This window comes from Choloepus didactylus, chromosome 5, assembly GCF_015220235.1.
Source record: "Choloepus didactylus isolate mChoDid1 chromosome 5, mChoDid1.pri, whole genome shotgun sequence".
Lineage (NCBI taxonomy): Eukaryota > Metazoa > Chordata > Mammalia > Pilosa > Megalonychidae > Choloepus > Choloepus didactylus.
This window is the reverse complement of record NC_051311.1, coordinates 49,970,260-49,989,003: the sequence shown is the minus strand read 5'-3', so window position 1 is coordinate 49,989,003 and position 18,744 is coordinate 49,970,260.

The following is an 18,744-nucleotide window of genomic DNA, read 5'->3' as shown; positions in this document are numbered from 1 at the left end:
AACCACATTTACCTATACAATTCAGGACTGTTAATTTTACTCACAATATTGTGCTACCATCACCCCCATCCATTTCCAAACCTTTACAATCAACCTACAAATCAAACTCTGTACAAATTGCGCATCAACTCCCCATTTTCTGATCCTACTCAATTCACTGGTATTCTAGATTCTAACTCTATGAGTTTAATTCTTATAATTAGTTCAAATCAGTGAGATCATTCAACATTTGTCCTTTTGTGTTTGACTTATTTCAGTCAACATACTGTCCTCAAGGTTCATCAGTGTTGTCTCATGCTTCAGGACTTCATTCCTTTTCACTGCTGAATAATATTCCATTGTATTTATATACCACATTTTGTTGATCCATTCATCAATTGATGGACACTTGGGTTGCTTCCATCTTTTGGCAGTTGTGAATAATGCCGCTATGAACATCAGTGTGCAGATACCTGTTTGGGTCCCTGCTTTCAATTCTTCTGGGTATATATCCAGAGGTGAGATTGACAGGTCATATGGTAATTCTATACTTAGCTTCCTGAGGAACTCCCAAACTATCTTCCACAGTGGCCACACCAGCAATGAATGACTGTTCCTATTTCTCCACATCTTTTCCAACACTTGCAGTTTTTTTTTAATAGTAGCCATTCTAGTGGGTGTGAAATAATAGGTCTTTGGAGTTTTGATTTGCATTTCCCTAGTGGTTAGTGATGGTGAGCATCTTTTCATTTGCTTTTTAGCCATTTATATATCCTCTTTGGAGAAATGTCTATTCAAGTCTTTTACCCATTTTAAAAAACTGGTTGCCTTTTTATTGTTGAATTATAGGGTTTCTTTATATATTCTGGATATTAAACTATTTTCAGATATGTACTTTCCAAATATTTTCTCCCATTAATTATATTCTCCATTTTCGTGACCAGTTCCTTTGATGCACAAAAGTTTTTAATTTTGAGGAGGTCCCATTTATCTATTTTTTTCTTTCATTGCTTGTGCTTTGAGTGTAAAGTCTAAGAAACCGTTGGCTACCACATGGTTCTGAAGATGCTTCCCTACATTTTCTTCTAGGGCTTTTGTAGTCATGGTTCTTAGGTCTTTGACTTATTTTGAAGTAATTTTTGTATATGGTGTGAGATAGGGGTCCTCTTTTATTCTTTGCGTAAGGATATCCAATACTCCCTGCACCATTTGTTATAGAGACTACTATTTCCCAATTAAATAAACTTGGCAGCCTTGTCAAAAATCAATTGCTCATAGATAGGAGGGTCTGTTTTTGAACTCTCAATTCAATTCCATTGCTCAAGATATCTGTCCTTGTGCCATGACTATGCTGTAGCTTTATCACTTTATATCCATGCTGTCTTGACCACTGTAGCTTTGTAATATGCTCTTTTAATATATTTTTTATTGTGAAATTTAACATATGTACTTAACAGTGATAACTTTCAAAGTACAATTTAACAAGTAATTAGAGAGCAAATTTCAAAGAATGTTATGGGTTACAGTTCCACAATTTCAGTTATTTCCTTATTGTGAAATATATACAGAAAGGTTACAACTTTCAAGGTGCACTTTAACAAGTAGTTATATAGGTAATTTCAAAGAATGTTATGGGTTACAGTTCCACCATTTCAGTATTATTTCTTTCTAGCTTTTCTAATACACTAGCATCTAAAAAATTTTTTATATAAAGATTCAGTATTTGTAATCCTTTCTAAAATCCTATCTTGTCTGTTTCTACCCCTTCCTGTCATTTTATTGCTTTTTCGATCTTCAGGGGTGTCTAAGCAGTGACTACTCTAACTTGTTCGTATTGAAAAGGGATGTCAACATTATGGGGAAAGGGGCTGCATCTGGCTGTTGTTCTTAAAGGGGCTGTTGCCTTTAGGCTTTGTAATATGCTTTAAATTCAGGAAGTATGAGCCCTCCAACTTCATTCTTCTTTTTCAAGAAGTTTTTAGCTATTTGGGGCCCTTTACCCTTACAAATAAATTTGATATTTGGCTTTCCCAGTGGGCTGTTGGAATTTTGATTGGGATTGCATTGACTCTGTAAATCAAATTGGGTAGAATTACCACTTTAACAATATTTAGTTTTCCAATTCATGAACACAAATGTCCTTCCATTCATTTAGGTCTTTGATTTCTTTTAGCAATGTTTTGTAGTTTTTTCTGTGTACAAGTCCTTTACATCCTTGGCTAAATTTATTCCTAGATATTTGATTATTTTAGTTGCTATTGTAATTGGAGTTTTGTTTCTTGATTTCCTCCTCAGATTTCTCATTACTAGTGTATAGAAACACTACTGATTTGGGTATTTTGATCTTGTACTTGTCTATTAGCTCTAGTAGCTTTGTTGCAGATTTTCTAGGACTTTCTGTATATAGGATCATGCTATCTGCAAATAGGGAAAGTTTTATTTCTTCCTTTCCTAAGGAAGTCTTATTTCTTTTTCTTGCCTAACTGCTCTGGCTAGAACTTCTAGTATAATGTTGAGTCACAGTGGTGACAGTGGGAATCCTTGTCTTGTTCCAGATTTTAGAGGGAAAGCTTTCTGTCTTTCACCATTGAGTAAGAGGTGAGCTGTGGGTTTTCCATACATTCCCTTTGTCATGCTGAGGAAGTTTCCTTCTATTCCTATTTTTCTAAGGGCTTTTATCAAGAAAGGATGCTGGATTTTGTCAAATGCCTTTTCTGCATCAATCGAGATGATCATGTGTTTTTTTTTCTCCTTTGTTGTGTTAATATGGGATATTACATTAATTGTTTTTGTTATGTTGAACCACCCTTGCATACCTGGGATAAACTCACTTGATCATGGTGTATAATTCTTTTAATGTGCTGTTGGATTCAATTTACAAATATTTTGTTGAGGATTTTGCATCTTTATTCATAAGAGAAATTGGTCTGTACTTTTCTATTCTCTTAGTATCTTTATCTGGCTTTAGTATTAGGGTGATTTTGGCCTCACAGAATGAGTTAGGTAGTGTTCCCTTCTCTTTAATTTTTGGAAAAGTTTGAGCAGGATTGGTATTAATTATTCTGGGAATGGTTCCTAGAATTCACCCATGAAGCCATCTGGTCCTATGTTTTTCTTTGTTGAGAGGTTTCTGAGGACTGATTCAATCTCTTTACTTGTAATTGGTCTGTTGAGATCTTCTATTTCTTCTAGAGTCATTATAGGTTGTTTGTGTGTTTCTAGGAATTTGTCCATTTCATCTAGGTTATCTAATTTGTTGGCATACAGTTGTTCATAGTACCCTTTTATGATCTTTTTTATTTCTGTGGGGTAAGTAGTAACATCCCCCCTCTCATTTCTGGTTTCATATTTACATCTTCTCTGTTTTTTTCTTTGTCAGTCTACCTAAGGTTTTGTCAATTTTATTGATCTTTTCAAAGAATCAACTTTTGGTTTTGTTAATTCTCTCTATTCTTTTTATTTTCAATTTCATTTATTTCTCCTCCAGTCTTTGTTAATTATTTCCTTCTCTGCTTGTTTTGGGATTCATCTGCTGTTCATTTTCCAGTTCTTCCAGGTGTGCAGTTAGATCTTTGACTGTAGCTCTTTCTTCCTTTTTAATGTAGGTGTTCAGGGCTATAAATTTCCATCTCAGCACTGCCTTCACTGCATCCCCTACATTTTGATATATTTGTGCTCTGTTTTCATTTGTCTGAAGATAATCACTGATTTCCTTTGCAATTTCTTCTTTGACCTACTGATTTGTTTAAGAGTGTATTATTTAACTTCCATATATTTGTGGATTTTCCAGTTCTCTGCCTGTTACTGATTTCTAGCTTCATTCCATTATGGTCAGAGAAGATGTTTTGTCTAATTTTAATCTTTTAAAATTTATTGAGACTTGTTTTGTGACCCAGCATGTGGTCTATCCTGGAAAATGATCCAGGAGCACTTGAGAAGAATGTATATCCTGCTGTTTGGGGGTGCAATGTTGTGTATGTGTCTGTTAGGTCTAGTTCCTTTATCATATTATTCAAGTTCTCTGTTTCCTTATTGATCTTCTGTCAAGATGTTTTATCTATTGATGAGAGTGGTATGTTGAGTTTCCAACTATTATTGTAGAGGTGCCTGTTTTTCCCTTCAGTTTTGCCAGCATTTGCCTCACGTATTTTGAGGTACTGTGGTTAGATGCATAAATATTTATGATTCTTATTTCTTCTTGGTGGATTGCCCCTTTTATTAATATATAGTGTCCTTCTTCGTCTCTTATAACAGCTTATGAATTAAAGTCTGTTTGTCTGGTATTAGCATAGCTACCCCAGCTCATTTTTGGTTACTATTTGCATACTATTTGGTTGCTTTTTCCATCCTTGCACTTTCAACCTTTTGTGTCTTTGGGTATAAGGTGAGTCTTGTAAACAACACATCATGCATTTTTTAAAAAATCCATTTCGCCAGTCTGTGTCTTTTGATTGGGGATTTTAATCCATTAGCATTCAGTATTATTACTGTAAAGGCAGTACTTTAGCCATTTTGTCCTTTGGTTTTTATATTTAATATTTTTTATCTTTTTTTTTCTTTTGTTGCAACCTCTTTTGCTGTGTAGGTGATCTTTTGCGGTGTATCTGACTGATCCCTTTCTCATTTCTGTTTCTGTACATTTTAAAAATACTTTCTGTGTGGTTACCATGGAGTTTATATTACACAGCCTACATCTGTAACCTACTAATTTGAAAAGATACCAACTAACCTTTAATAGGATACACATTTTGTACTCCTATATCCCTCTATTTCTCCTCTTTATGTAGCTTTTGTTTCACTTTATCACTTTATATTTTGCATGTCCATTATCAGGAAATATGTTTTTTTCTTGTTCAGTTGTATTCTGACTCTTATAGGGATTAAAGAGTAGAGTTGTACATTGAGGATACAGTACTATTTAGGTTTTGCATTTGCCCTCTTAGTTACCCTTACTGATAATCTTCATTTCTTTACACTACTCCAAGCCATGCTCTCCTGTCTTTTCCTTTCAACCTGCAGAACTCCTTTAGTAGTTCTTTTAAGTGTTTTGTTGATGAACTCTCTCAGTTTTTATTTATCAGTGAATATTTTAAACTCTCCCTTATTTCTGAGGGAAAGTTTTGCTGAATAAAGAATTCGGGGCTGGCAGTTTTTCTCTTTAGTAATTTAAAAACATCATGCTACTGCCTTCTCATCTCCATGGTTTCAGATGATAAATTGAAACTTAGTCTTATTGAGGATTCCTTGTATGTGACTAATTGCTTTTCTTTTTTTGTTTTATCTTCATTTTATTGAGATATATTCACATACCAGGCAGTCATAAAAAACAAATCGTACATTCGATTGTTCACAGTACCATTACATAGTTGTACATTCATCACCTAAATCAATCCCTGACACCTTCATTAGCACACACACAAAAATAACAAGAATAATAATTAAAGTGAAAAAGAGCAATTGAAGTAAAAAAGAACACTGGGTACCTTTGTCTGTTTGTTTGTTTCCTTCCCCTATTTTTCTACTCATCCATCCATAAACTAGACAAAGTGGAGTGTGGTCCTTATGGCTTTCCCAATCCCACTGTCACCCCTCATAAGCTACATTTTTATACAATCGTCTTCAAGATTCATGGGTTCTGGGTAGTAGTTTGATAGTTTCAGGTATCCACCACCAGCTACCCCAGTTCTTTAGAACCTAAAAAGGGTTGTCTAAATTGTGCGTAAGAGTGCCCACCAGAGTGACCTCTCGGCTCCTTTTGGAATCTCTCTGCTACTGAAGCTTATTTCATTTCCTTTCACATCCCCCTTTTGGTCAAGAAGATGTTCTCCGTCCCACGATGCCAGGTCTACATTCCTCCCCGGGAGTCATATTCCACGTTGCCAGGGAGATTCACTCCCCTGGGTGTCTGATCCCACGTAGGGGGGAGGGCAGTGATTTCACCTTTCAAGTTGACTTAGCTAGAGAGAGAGGGCCACATCTGAGCAACAAAGAGGCATTCGGGAGGAGGCTCTTAGGCACAATTATAGAGAGGCCTAGCCTCTCCTTTGCAGCAACCATCTTCCCAAGGGTAAAACCTATGGTAGAGGGCTCAACCCATCAAACCACCAGTCCCCTATGTCTGTGGTCATGTTAGCAACCGTTGAGGTGGGGTAGGCCAATACCCCTGCATTCTCCACAGGCTCCTCAAGGGGGCACTACATATTTTTTTCCTTGTTTTTTCTTTCTTTTTTTTTTTTTTTTAACCTTTTTTTCCTTTTTAAATCAACTGTATGGAAAATAATAATAATAATAAAAAAAAAACCATACAATAAAAGAACATTTCAAAGAGACCATAACAAGGGAGTAAGAAAAAGACAACTAACCTAAGATAACTGCTTTACTTCCAACATGTTCCTACTTTACCACAAGAAAGTTACATAATATAGCAACATTTCTGTGAACTTGCTCCTACTATATCCATCAGAAATTAACAGACCATAGTCATTCCTGGGCATCCCCAGAACGTTAAATAGCATATCTGTTCTTGGATTACTGTTCCCCCTTCCTTAATTGCTCTCTATTGCTAATTCCCCTACATTCTACATTATAAACCATTCGTTTTACATTTTTCAAAGTTCACATTAGTGGTAGCATATAATATTTCTCTTTCTGTGCCTGGCTTATTTCGCTCAGCATTATGGCTTCAAGGTTCATCCATGTTGTCATATGTTTCACGAGGTCGTTCCTTCTTACTGCCGTGTAGTATTCCATTGTGTGTATATACCACATTTTATTTATCCACTCATCTGTTGAAGGACATTTGGGTTGTTTCCATCTCTTGGCAATTGTGAATAATGCTGCTATGAACATTGGCGTGCAGATATCTGTTCGTGTCACTGCTTTCCGATCTTCCGGGTATATACCGAGAAGTGCAATCGCTGGATCGAATGGTAACTCTATATCTAGTTTTCTAAGGAACTGCCAGACTGACTTCCAGAGTGGCTGAACCATTATACAGTCCCACCAACGATGAATAAGAGTTCCAATTTCTCCACATCCCCTCCAGCATTTGTAGTTTCCTGTTTGTTTAATGGCAGCCACTCTAATAGGTGTTAGATGGTATCTCATTGTGGTCTTAATTTGCATCTCTCTAATAGCTAGTGAAGCTGAACATTTTTTCATGTGTTTCTTGGCCATTTGTATTTCCTCTTCAGAGAACTGTCTTTTCATATCCTTTGCCCATTTTATAATTGGGCTATCTGTACTATTGTCATTGAGTTGTAGGATTTCTTTATATATGCAAGATATCAGTCTTTTGTCAGATACGTGGTTTCCAAAAATTTTTTCCCATTGAGTTGGCTGCCTCTTTACCTTTTTGAGAAATTCCTTTGAGGTGCAGAAACTTCTAAGCTTGAGGAGTTGCCATTTATCTATTTTTTCTTTTGTTGCTTGTGCTTTGGGTGTAAAGTCTAGGAAGTGGCCGCCTAATACAAGGTCTTGAAGATGTTTTCCTACATTATCTTCTAGGAGTTTTATGGTACTTTCTTTTATATTGAGATCTTTCGTCCATTTTTAGTTAATTTTTGTGTAGGGTGTGAGGTAGGGGTCCTCTTTCATTCTTTTGGATATGGATATCCAACTCTCCCAGCCCCATTTGTTGAATAGACCATTATGACTCAGTTCAGTGACTTTGGGGGCCTTATCAAAGATCAGTCAGCCATAGATCTGAGGGTCTATCTCTGAATTCTCAATTCGATTCCATTGATCTATATGTCTATCTTTGTGCCAGTACCATGCTGTTTTGACAACTGTGGCTTTATAATAAGCTTCAAAGTCAGGGAGTGTAAGTCCTCCCACTTCGTTTTTCTTTTTTAGAGTGTCTTTAGCAATTTGAGGCATCTTCCCTTTCCAAATAAATTTGATAACTAGCTTTTCCAAGTCTGCAAAGTAGGTTGTTGGAATTTTGATTGGGATTGCATTGAATCTGTAGATGAGTTTCGGTAGAATTGACATCTTAATGACATTTAGCTTTCCTATCCATGAACATGGAATATTTTTCCATCTTTTAAGGTCCCCTTCTATTTCTTTTAGTAGAGTTATGTAGTTTTCTTTGTATAGGTCTTTTACATCTTTGGTTAAGTTTATTCCTAGGTACCTGATTTTTTTAGTTGCTATTGAAAATGGTATCTTTTTCTTGAGTGTCTCTTCAGTTTGCTCATTTCTAGCATATAGAAACATTACTGACTTATGTGCATTAATCTTGTATCCCGCTACTTTGCTGAATTTGTTTATTAGCTCTAGTAGCTGTATTGTCGATTTCTCAGGGTTTTCCAGATATAAGATCATATCATCTGCAAACAATGACAGTTTTACTTCTTCTTTTCCAATTTGGATGCCTTTTATTTCTTTGTCTTGCCGGATTGCCCTGGCTAGCACTTCCAGCACAATGTTGAATAACAGTGGTGACAGCAGGCATCCTTGTCTTGTTCCTGATCTTAGAGGGAAGGCTTTCAGTCTCTCACCATTGAGTACTATGCTGGCTGTGGGTTTTTCATATATCCTCTGTATCATATTGAGGAAGTTTCCTTCAATTCCTAGCTTTTGAAGTGTTTTTATCAAAAACGGATGTTGGATTTTGTCAAATGCTTTTTCAGCATCTATTGAGATGATCATTTGATTTTTCCCTTTCGAATTTTTAATGTGTTGTAATACATTGATTGATTTTCTTATGTTGAACCATCCTTGCATGCCTGGAATGAACCCCACTTGGTCATGGTGTATGATTTTTTTAATGTGTCTTTGGATTCGATTTGCAAGTATTTTGTTGAGGATTTTTGCATGTATATTCATTAGGGAGATTGGCCGGTAGTTTTCCTTTTTTGTAGCATCTTTGCCTGGTTTTGGTATTAGATTGATGTTAGCTTCATAAAATGAGTTAGGTAGTGTTCCATTTTCTTCAATGTTTTGAAAGAGTTTGAGTAAGATTGGTGTCAGTTCTTTCTGGAAAGTTTGGTAGAATTCCCCTGTGAAGCCATCTGGCCCTGGGCATTTATTTGTGGGAAGATTTTTGATGACTGATTGGATCTCTTTGCTTGTGATGGGTTGATTGAAGTCTTCTATTTCTTCTCTGGTCAGTCTAGGTTGTTCATATGTTTCCCGGAAATTGTCCATTTCCTCCACATTATCCAGTTTGTTGCCATACAGTTGTTCATAGTATCCTCTTATAATTTTTTTAATTTCTTCAGGATCTGCAGTTATGTCACCTTTTTCATTCATTATTTTGATTATATGGGTCTTCTCTCTTTTTGATTTTGTCAGTCTAGCTAGGGGCTTGTCGATCTTGTTGATCTTCTCAAAGAACCAACTTTTGGTGATATTTATCCTATTGTTTTTTTGTTCTCTATGTCATTTATTTCTGCTTTAATCCTTGTTATTTCTTTTCTTGTACTTGGTTTAGGATTGGTTTGCTGTTCATTTTCTAGCTTCTTCAGTTGATCCATTAGTTCTTTGATTTTGGCTCTTTCTTCCTGTTTAATATATGCATTTAGTGCTATAAATTTCCCCCTCAGCACTGCTTTTGCTGCATGCCATAGGTTTTGGTATGTTGTGTTCTCATTTTCATTCGTCTCGATATATTTAGCAATTTCTCTTGCTATTTCTTCTTTAACCCACTGATTGTTTAGGAGTCTGTTGTTTAACCTCCAGGTATTTGTGAATTTTCTAAGTCTCTGATGGTTATTGACTTCTAATTGTATTCCATTGTGGTCAGAGAATGTGCTTTGAATAATTTCAATCTTTTTAAATTTATTGAGGCTTGTTTTATGTCCCAGCATATGATCTATTCTGGAGAAAGTTCCGTGAGCACTAGAAAAGTATGTGTATCCTGGTGATTTGGGATGTAATGTTCTGTATATGTCTGTTAAATCTAACTCATTTATCAGATTGTTTAGGTTTTCAGTTTCCTTATTGCTCCTCTGTCTGGTTGATCTATGTATAGGAGAGAGTGATGTGTTGAAGTCTCCCACAATTATTGTGGAAACAGCAATTGCTTCCTTTAGTTTTGCCAGTGTTTCCCTCATGTATTTTGTTGCACCTTGATTGGGTGCATAGACATTTACGATTGTTATTTCTTCTTGTTGAATTGCCCCTTTTATTAGTATGTAGTGGCCTTCTTTGTCTCTCAAAACATCCCTGCATTTGAAGTCTACTTTATCTGAGATTAATATTGCTACACCTGCTTTCTTTTGGCTGTAGCTTGCATGAAATATTTTTTTCCATCCTTTCACTTTCAATTTCTTTGTGTCCCTGTGTCTAAGATGAGTCTCTTGTATGCAACATATTGATGGTTCATTTTTTTTGATCCATTCTGCAAATCTATATCTTTTAATTGGGGAGTTTAATCCATTTACATTCAACGTTGTAACTGTGAAGGCATTTCTTGTATCAGGCATCTTATCCTTTGGTTTATGTTTGTCATATACATTTTTCCCCTCTCTCTATTAATATCCTTTATTGTACCCATACTGAATCTCTTTAGTACTGAACCTTTCTCCAAGTCTCTCTGTCTTTTCTTTGTTTCTCTGTAGGGCTCCCTTTAGTATCTCCAGTAGGGCAGGTCTCTTGTTAGCAAATTCTCTCAGCATTTGTTTGTCTGTGCAAAATTTAAGCTCTCCTTCAAATTTGAAGGAGAGCTTTGCTGGATAAAGTATTCTTGGTTGGAAATTTTTCTCACTCAGAATTTTAAATATATCGTGCCACTGCCTTCTTGCCTCCATGGTGGCTGCTGAGTAGTCACTACTTAGTCTTATGCTGTTTCCTTTGTATGTGGTGAATTGCTTTTCTCTTGCTGCTTTCAGAACTTGCTCCTTCTCTTCCGTGTTTGACAGTGTGATCAGAATATGTCTCGGAGTGGGTTTATTTGGATTTATTCTATTTGTAGTTCACTGAGCATTTATGATTTGTGTATTTATGTTGTTTAGAAGATTTGGGAAGTTTTCCCCAACAATTTCTTTGAATACTCTTCCTAGTCCTTTACCCTTTTCTTCCCCTTCTGGAACACCAATGAGTCTTATATTTTTATGTTTTATATCATCTATCATATCCCTGAGGTCCATTTCGACTGTTTCAATTTTTTTCCCCATTCTTTCTTTTATGCTTTCATTTTCCATTCTGTCATCTTCCAGGTCACTGATTCGTTGTTCAGCTTCCTCTAGTCTTGTACTATGAGTGTCCAGAATCTTTTTAATTTGGTCAACAGTTTCTTTAATTTCCATAAGATCATCTATTTTTTTATTTAGTCTTGCAATGTCTTATTTACGCTCTTCTAGGGTCTTCTTGATATCCTTTGTATCCCGTACTATGGTCTCATTGTTCATCTTTAGTTCTTTGAGTAGCTGCTCTAGGTGCTGTGTCTCTTCTGATCTTTTGATTTGGGTGCTTGGGCTTGAGTTATCCATATCGTCTGGTTTTTTCATATGCTTTATAATTTTCTGTTGTTTTTGGCCTCTTGGCATTTGCTGAACTTGATAGGGTTCTTTTAGGATTTGTAGACCAATTGAAGTCCTTATCTCTAATTTATCAGAGCTACAGCTTCGTGGAGTACACTTTCTCTAACTAACCAGCAGGTGGCATCCACGAGCCACCTGTTCTCCACAAGCCAGTTCTCCCCTGCTTTGCCTTTGTCGTCAGTGGGGGAGTGAGTCTTGTGGGGTCCAATTGGTGTACCAAGCTTGCGTGTGTAGTTGGTGTTGCCCACCCTGTATATGGGGCGTGTTTCTGGGCAGTCAGGGAGGGGGGGTGGCTCGAACAATCAAATCTCCCAGGTGATCCTGGAGTTTTAAAACTGCTGCAATAGTCTAATCCTTCAGTTCAGTCCTGCCACAGTTTGTCTCTGCTACTGACCCACAAGACCTTGGTATTTGCGTATGGCTCCTGAGACTTGCAAGTGGGTCCCTCTTCCAGGCCATGCACCCCCTGGTCCTCTGTTGAGGGATGACTGTGCTATGTCACAGGTGAGTGCCGTCCCCCCAGGGCGGTTCTGGGCTGCTGGGCTGTGTAGGGAAACTCCCAGTCTGCTGAAATAATGGCTGATTGGGGCTTCTTTAATTCACACTGCTCCATCTTCCCAACTCTGGGACAATCAGCTGAGGTTGCAAGGAAGGCTAATGTCCACGCCCAGTTTTGTGGAGTGTGCCTGTTATTTGAAGCACTTCCGTCACACTGGGTTTTGTGGGGCAGTTCTGGGCTATGGGGCTGGCGATGGGCAGGAGTGTTTCCTGTCCACCAGGATGATGGCTGTGAGTGGACACCCCCCTTTTCTTGGGAATTTGTGGTGTTTAGTGAATTTTCTCAGCCACTGGATTATTGCCTTTTGTCTCAGAGCTCTCTTAGTTCTGCTCTTGTCTTGACCTGCCCAAATTGCAAGTCTTTGAAGCTTTCTGTATTGGGCTTCTTAGAGTAATTGTTTTAGAAAAAGAAAAAAGGATTTAAAAAAAAAAAAAAAAAAAGGGCCCTCCTCACAGATCTAATGGGTTATTGAAATGCTAAGAGACAAAGCAATTAGGACCATTAAGGAAAGGTTCACAGGGCAGAGAGATCAGCTTTTCTTCGGGATTTGCATATGAGCCTGAGGGCCTGAGCTCTGCCCTTCCCCTTTCTATGTTCACCAGAACTCCAAAAATCCTCCGCTTTTATTTTGGAGTTTTTCGTGCTGTTTTTTTCTATGTCTGTCTCCTCTCTGCTGGGCTGGCTTGTCTCAGATTCTCTGGTGTCTGGTCTCAGTCTATCTATGGTTGGAGTTTGGATCAGTAGAATGAGTTTCTGATAAGGGCTGCCACTGCAGTTCTCCCTTCTCTTTCCCGGAGCTGACAGCCCCTACTCCAACGGGACTGAGCCTGGCAGGGAGGGGCACGGGTCCCCTGGCCGCAAAAACTTACAGATTTCGCTAATCTCAGCAGTTCCACATTTTCATGAGTGTTGTATGAAGTATGCCCAAAGTCAGATTGCTCTGTGGTGTCCAGTCCACGCAGTTCCTGGCTTTCTACCTACTTTCCTGGAGGAGTAACTAAAACATACAGCTCACCAGTCCGCCATCTTGCCCTGCCGAGTAATTGCTTTTCTCTTTCTGCTTTTAGAATTCTCTATCTTTGGCATTTGACATTCTGATTAGTATGTGTCTCAGAGTAGGTCTATTAGGATTTATTCTGTTTGGAGTATGTTGCACTTCTTGGACATGTATATTTACATCTTACATCGAGTTGGGAAATTTTTGGCCGTTATTTCCTCAAATATTTGTTCTACCCCTTTTCTTCTGGGACACCCATGACATACACATTTGTGTACTTCGTGCTGTCACTGAAATCCCTGAGACACTACTCACTTTTTTCTAGTCTTTCTTCTATCTGTTCTTCTGGCTGTAGGATTTCGATTTTCCTGTCTTCTACTTCACTGATTCTGTCTTCTACCTGTTTAAATCTGCTGTTGTATCGCTCTAGTTTATTTTTCATCTCTACCATTGTGTCTTTCATCCTCATAATTTCTGTTACGTTTCTTTTTAAGCTTTCAAATTCTTCCTTATGCTCACACATTGTCTTATCTCTTTATCCATATTTTCCTTCATCTCTTTGAATTGATTTAGGAGATTTGTTTGACTTTCTTTGATTAGTTTTTCCCAATTCTGTGTCTCCTCTGAAATTTTAATTTGTTCCCTTGACTGACCATGTCTTCCTGTATAAGTTGTAATTTTTTGCTGATGTCTAGGCATCTGATTATCTTGATGAGTTAACTCTGATTGGTCAGTTTTCTCCTCTTGTCTAGGGGTTTATTGTTGATTGGCTTTGTATTAAGGCTCTTCTTTGCTTCATGGTCCAACTTATTCTAGACCTTTACAAAAGCCCATGTTAACTGATCAGATTTTCTCAGCTCTTCAACCGATTCTTGTGGTACAATTTTTAAGGTTATACATTTTGTGCAATTGTTTCATCTCCAGGAGAAATCTTCCTTTCCTCTGTTCCTTCTCTGGGAATCTTGATCTCTTCTGCTGGTTTAGGTGCAGAATTTTCTCCATAGCTCCTATGATTTGTTTGATTCTCTCCCTCACTCAGTGCCCCATTTTTCTTACAGTTTTTAGTTCTCCCCCGATTCCCCATATTATAGCAATTCAGATGAATCCCCCTTCTTTTTCTCTGTGAGGCTTTTCTGCTTCCAGTTTCTTTGCCATTAGAGTATCCCACACTGTGGAGCCAGCTGGGGTCAATCCAGAAAGGTGGGTCAGTCCAGAAAAGTCTGTTTTGGGTTTATGTGCTCCAGTCAACTGAAACTGGATTGAGTGAGCACACCACTTGCCAGCCTTTCTACTGCCGTCTCTCTTTCCCCCCCCCCGGGGGCCCTTTTGCATGCAGCATTCCTCAGCGATTTGTGTTCCACCCTGGGTCTCTGTGGTCTTGGGTCCCTGAGCCTGGATATGCATGGGGTTCTGACTTGCTGCTGTGAGTGGAACTTCCTGCTGTGACTGGCTATGTAGTCTGTGTCCATGGTGGGAGGGACCCTAGCCACTACCACTGAACAACTCCCAAGCTGCGTGGGATCAAGTGAGGGGGAGGTACGAGGACCAGTGGGTCTTGGACAGAAATTTCCTACCTGATATTTTTCTTTTGCTTTGATTCAGCATCTGTGGAGTCCTTCAGTCTTCACCATCCTCCAGAGTTTTAAGCAAGTGGGATTTGTCCTTTTATTCACTGAATCTCTGGGGAGGGTTTTTCAGGGGATGTCTTACATTGCCATCCTTCTTGATAATTTTTATATTTTTTCCAACTTTTTGTTAAATTTTATTACAAGGCAAAAAAATGATTAATGTGGCTGACATACTAGGGATAGGAGAAGAATCAGTTCTGCCATTTTCTTAAAGTTCCCTGTGCTCGCATTATTAGTGTTCAGAAGGCAGTTTCTTTGCAGCAGTGTTTTTCAGGCCCTTGTCCATATTGTGGTTAATATAGGGATAATATAATCAGTACATACTCTTAAACAAGTGTTTAAAATCTGCAGTAGTACACAGTAATGCTCTAGCACTAAGGGGTAAGGGCTGCTGGCAGCCCCTGTGCACTGGGCTTAACCACTGGCTAATCTGTCAAATTTAACATGACTTGTGGCCAGCAGACATAGACTAAGATGGTACCACAGTTAGCCTGTGGAGTAGATATTAGTAAAGTTTAATTTCTTTCTTATTCTTTGGATAAAATCCCAGTGGATTATTTTGTTTACCACCGCCCCACCCCCCACCCCCAGGAGTATACATTGTCATTCAGAGACCACTGCCCTGGATAGTGGAAAGTCAAGTCTGTTTTCTGAAGATCTTGTTCTGATAAGAGAACTTGATTATTCCATTCCCAAGGAAGTACCCAAGGAAAAGTTCCTTTTAGGGAACAAATAAGGTTTAGTTGGACAGATTCCTTTGTTGAAGTTTTTTTTCAGAGAAATGATTTTAAAAAAATAATTTGTTTACTTTTGTCATAAAATATACATAAAAATTTTAACATTTTAAGTGGACAACTCTTTGACATTAAATACATTGATAATACTATATAACTTTCACTACTACCTATTTCCAGACTATTTTTGTCCTCCCAAAACAAAACTTAATCATTTACCATTAATTCTCCATTCCTCCCTCTCCACCTCAGGTAACCACTGTTGTTTTGATGGAAGGACTGATTCCTGGAGTTTTCTACTCCACCATCTTCCCTCAATCCTTCCTGTATGAAGTGTTGATGTAGATATTTTTTTACTTCCCAAGTCTTCAAGGGAGGGGTCTCTAGTCAGTGGGGAATAGGGTAGCTTTTTGATTGCAGGTAGCTGGGAGGAGGCAGTGGCACTGTTCAGCACCCTCTTCATGGGCATGCAAGCCAGATACAGAGCTCACTGTACCAAGTGCACATACATTTATATTGTGGGGGCACCAGAGTATGAACAAACAGAGCAGGCACCTCTGTCACCTATGCCAGCACCACTCAGCCTTTCCTTAAGGGCTGTGGATTTAATCATCCATCTTTGGCATGTATTAGTCATCTATAGCTACAAAACAATTACCCCAAAACTTAGTGGCTCAAAAAATGTTTATTATCTCATGGTTTCTTTTGGGTCAGGAGTTTACATGTGGCTTATCTGAGCCTTCTGGCTCAAGGTCTCTCACAAGGCTATAGTCAAGATGACTAAGGCAACAGTCATCTTAAGGCTTGACCTGGGGAGGATTCTCCTCCAAACTCACTCAGATGGTTGTTGGCAGGCTTCAGTTCCTCATGGGCTATTGGGCTGAGGGCCTCAGTTCCTCAAGAGCTATTGGCCCAAGGCCTCCCTCAGTCCTGTGCCACATGGACCTCCCCATAGGGCAGCATGGCAGCAGAGAGAAGGCAAGAGAAAAAGTGAGCAAGTGCCAGCAAAATGGAAGTCACTGCCTTGTAACCTAATCTTGAAGTGACATCCCACCACTTTTGCTGTGTTCTATTTGGTAGAATCAAGTCAGCCCACACTCAAGGGCATGAATACCAGGAAGCAGGAATTCACTGGGTGCCATCTTAGAAGGCAGCCTACCACGTGGCATGATGGAATAAAGGATACTTCACAAATACTTCACTGAGCTTACCTGCACTGAGCTACAGAGGCTGTGAGAAGGGAAAGAAAGTAAAGAACAAGCCTGACGGCAAAGGAATTTCTTTCATGTTAGGTGCCCCTGTATGTTCAGGACTCTGTTGGGCTATATGGGCCTTTCTGATGCAGGGAGTAAACTTGATATAGCTTTGAAAGGCCTGTGTTTTTGGCCCTTCTTCTTCAGTCTGGGTTCACTGCTGGTAGATGGCAGGTCAGTGTTTTTTGGTATGCCATCTGTCTTTTTCTGGAGTGATATATGACCCTTTCAAGGCAGTCTATCAATCTAGACCTAGATATTAGAGGAGTGTTACAAATAGAAGGAACTCTAATAATTGATTTGGGGTGGATATAAGGAAATCATCAAAAGGTCTCAGGTCTTGTAGTGTCCCTTCCAACTCTGGATTTTTAAAGTCTATATGGTTGGCAGAATAATATCCCCCTACCCATCCCCCCAATGTCCATGACCTAATACTCAGAACGTGTAAATATGTTACTTTACTTGCCAGGTGTGATTAAGGTTAAGGACCTTCAGATTGAGATGACCCACGATTATCTGGGTGGGCTCAAAATGGGCCTTAAAAGCAGAGAACCTTTCTTGGCAGTAGTCAGAAAGAGATGTTATGACAGAAGATGGGTCAGAGATGCAATGTTGTTTGCTTTAGATATGGTGGAAGGGGGCCATAAGCCAAGAAAGTGGGTGGCCTCTAGAAGTTAAAAGACAAACATTCTCCTCTAGAGTCTCCAGGAAGGAATGTGGCCCTACTGACACTGTGATCTTAGCCTTGGGAGACCCATGTCAGACTTCTGATCTACAGAACTGGAAGATGATAAATTTGCTTCTTTTAAGCCACTAAATTTGTGGTACTTTGTTACAGCAGCAATAGAAAACTAATACAGGCTATATTGAAGGGGAGAAAAATGGTAACAGATGTACTTTAAAATGGGTAATTTGCTGATTTAAAAAATAACTATCTTTTTAAAAGTCTAAATTTGATTTATAAAATTATCTTCTTAAGTAAAAAAAGCTACTTCCTTGGGCGTAAGGGGATGAAGTGGCAGCACAGCATTTCCCCTGAAGAGCGATCACAACTCAATCCTCTGTAGAGAGTACAAGATTCATTTCAGTGCTACTAAAACCACTGGAGAGATGAATCCTTTTCTTCTTTCCAAGACTCAGGGAAATGGAGATCAAGGAAGACTTTAAGAGTAGGAAATTAAATAAACATAATGCTTTGTGAAAAAAGAAAGTTGTTTTTCCCACCCCCCTTCATTCCCTTGTTTTGTTTTCTGTTTTCAGCTATAGAATAGTGTTCGGTTTGCTAATGCTGCTGGAATGCAAAACACCAGAAATGGATTGGCTTTTATAAAAGGGGATTTATTTGGTTACACAGTTACAGTCTTAAGGCCATAAACTGTTCATCAACAAAGGGTACCTTCACTGGAGAAAGGCCATTGGCATCTGGAAAACCTCTGTTAGCTGGGAAGGCATGTGGCTGGCATCTGCTTGCTCCCAGGTTGCGTTTCAAAATGGTGTTCTCCAAAATGTCTGCATCAACTTCCAATAGCCATCTTCAAAATGTCTGTCTCAGCTCCAGCTAGCTATGAGCTCCTTCCGTCTGAGCTTTTATAAGTCTCTAGTAAACTCAAGGCCCATGCTGAATGGGCACAGCCAGACCTCCATGGAAATACTGAACCAATAGGTTCCAACCTAATCCACACTAATACGTATGCCCCCACAAGATTGCATTAAAGAATATGGCTTTTTCTGGGGGACATAATATATACAAACCAACACAAATAGGTTCTTGATTTGGGGTTAGATGCTGTGTGTTAGGCCAAAGTCTATCCTTACTATTTGTTAAAATTTGACTGGAATTTGATTTGCATTTAGAAGCTGAGACAATGTCAGCACTTGTATCCCTTCTCTTACCTTATAAAACACATCCACTCAAATAGGGTGCCAACACAACCTGCAGAAGGCAGGGAGGGATAGTGGCCCTCAAGAGTTCTTACAGAGTATCCAGAAAACAAATACGCTTTACTGTTACATAGTCAAAATAGTTTACTGATTGGGACCATAAACTTTTTATAGTTTAAAAAAATCAGAATTCGAGATGCAAAACAGTACAGGCTAAGGACTACAAA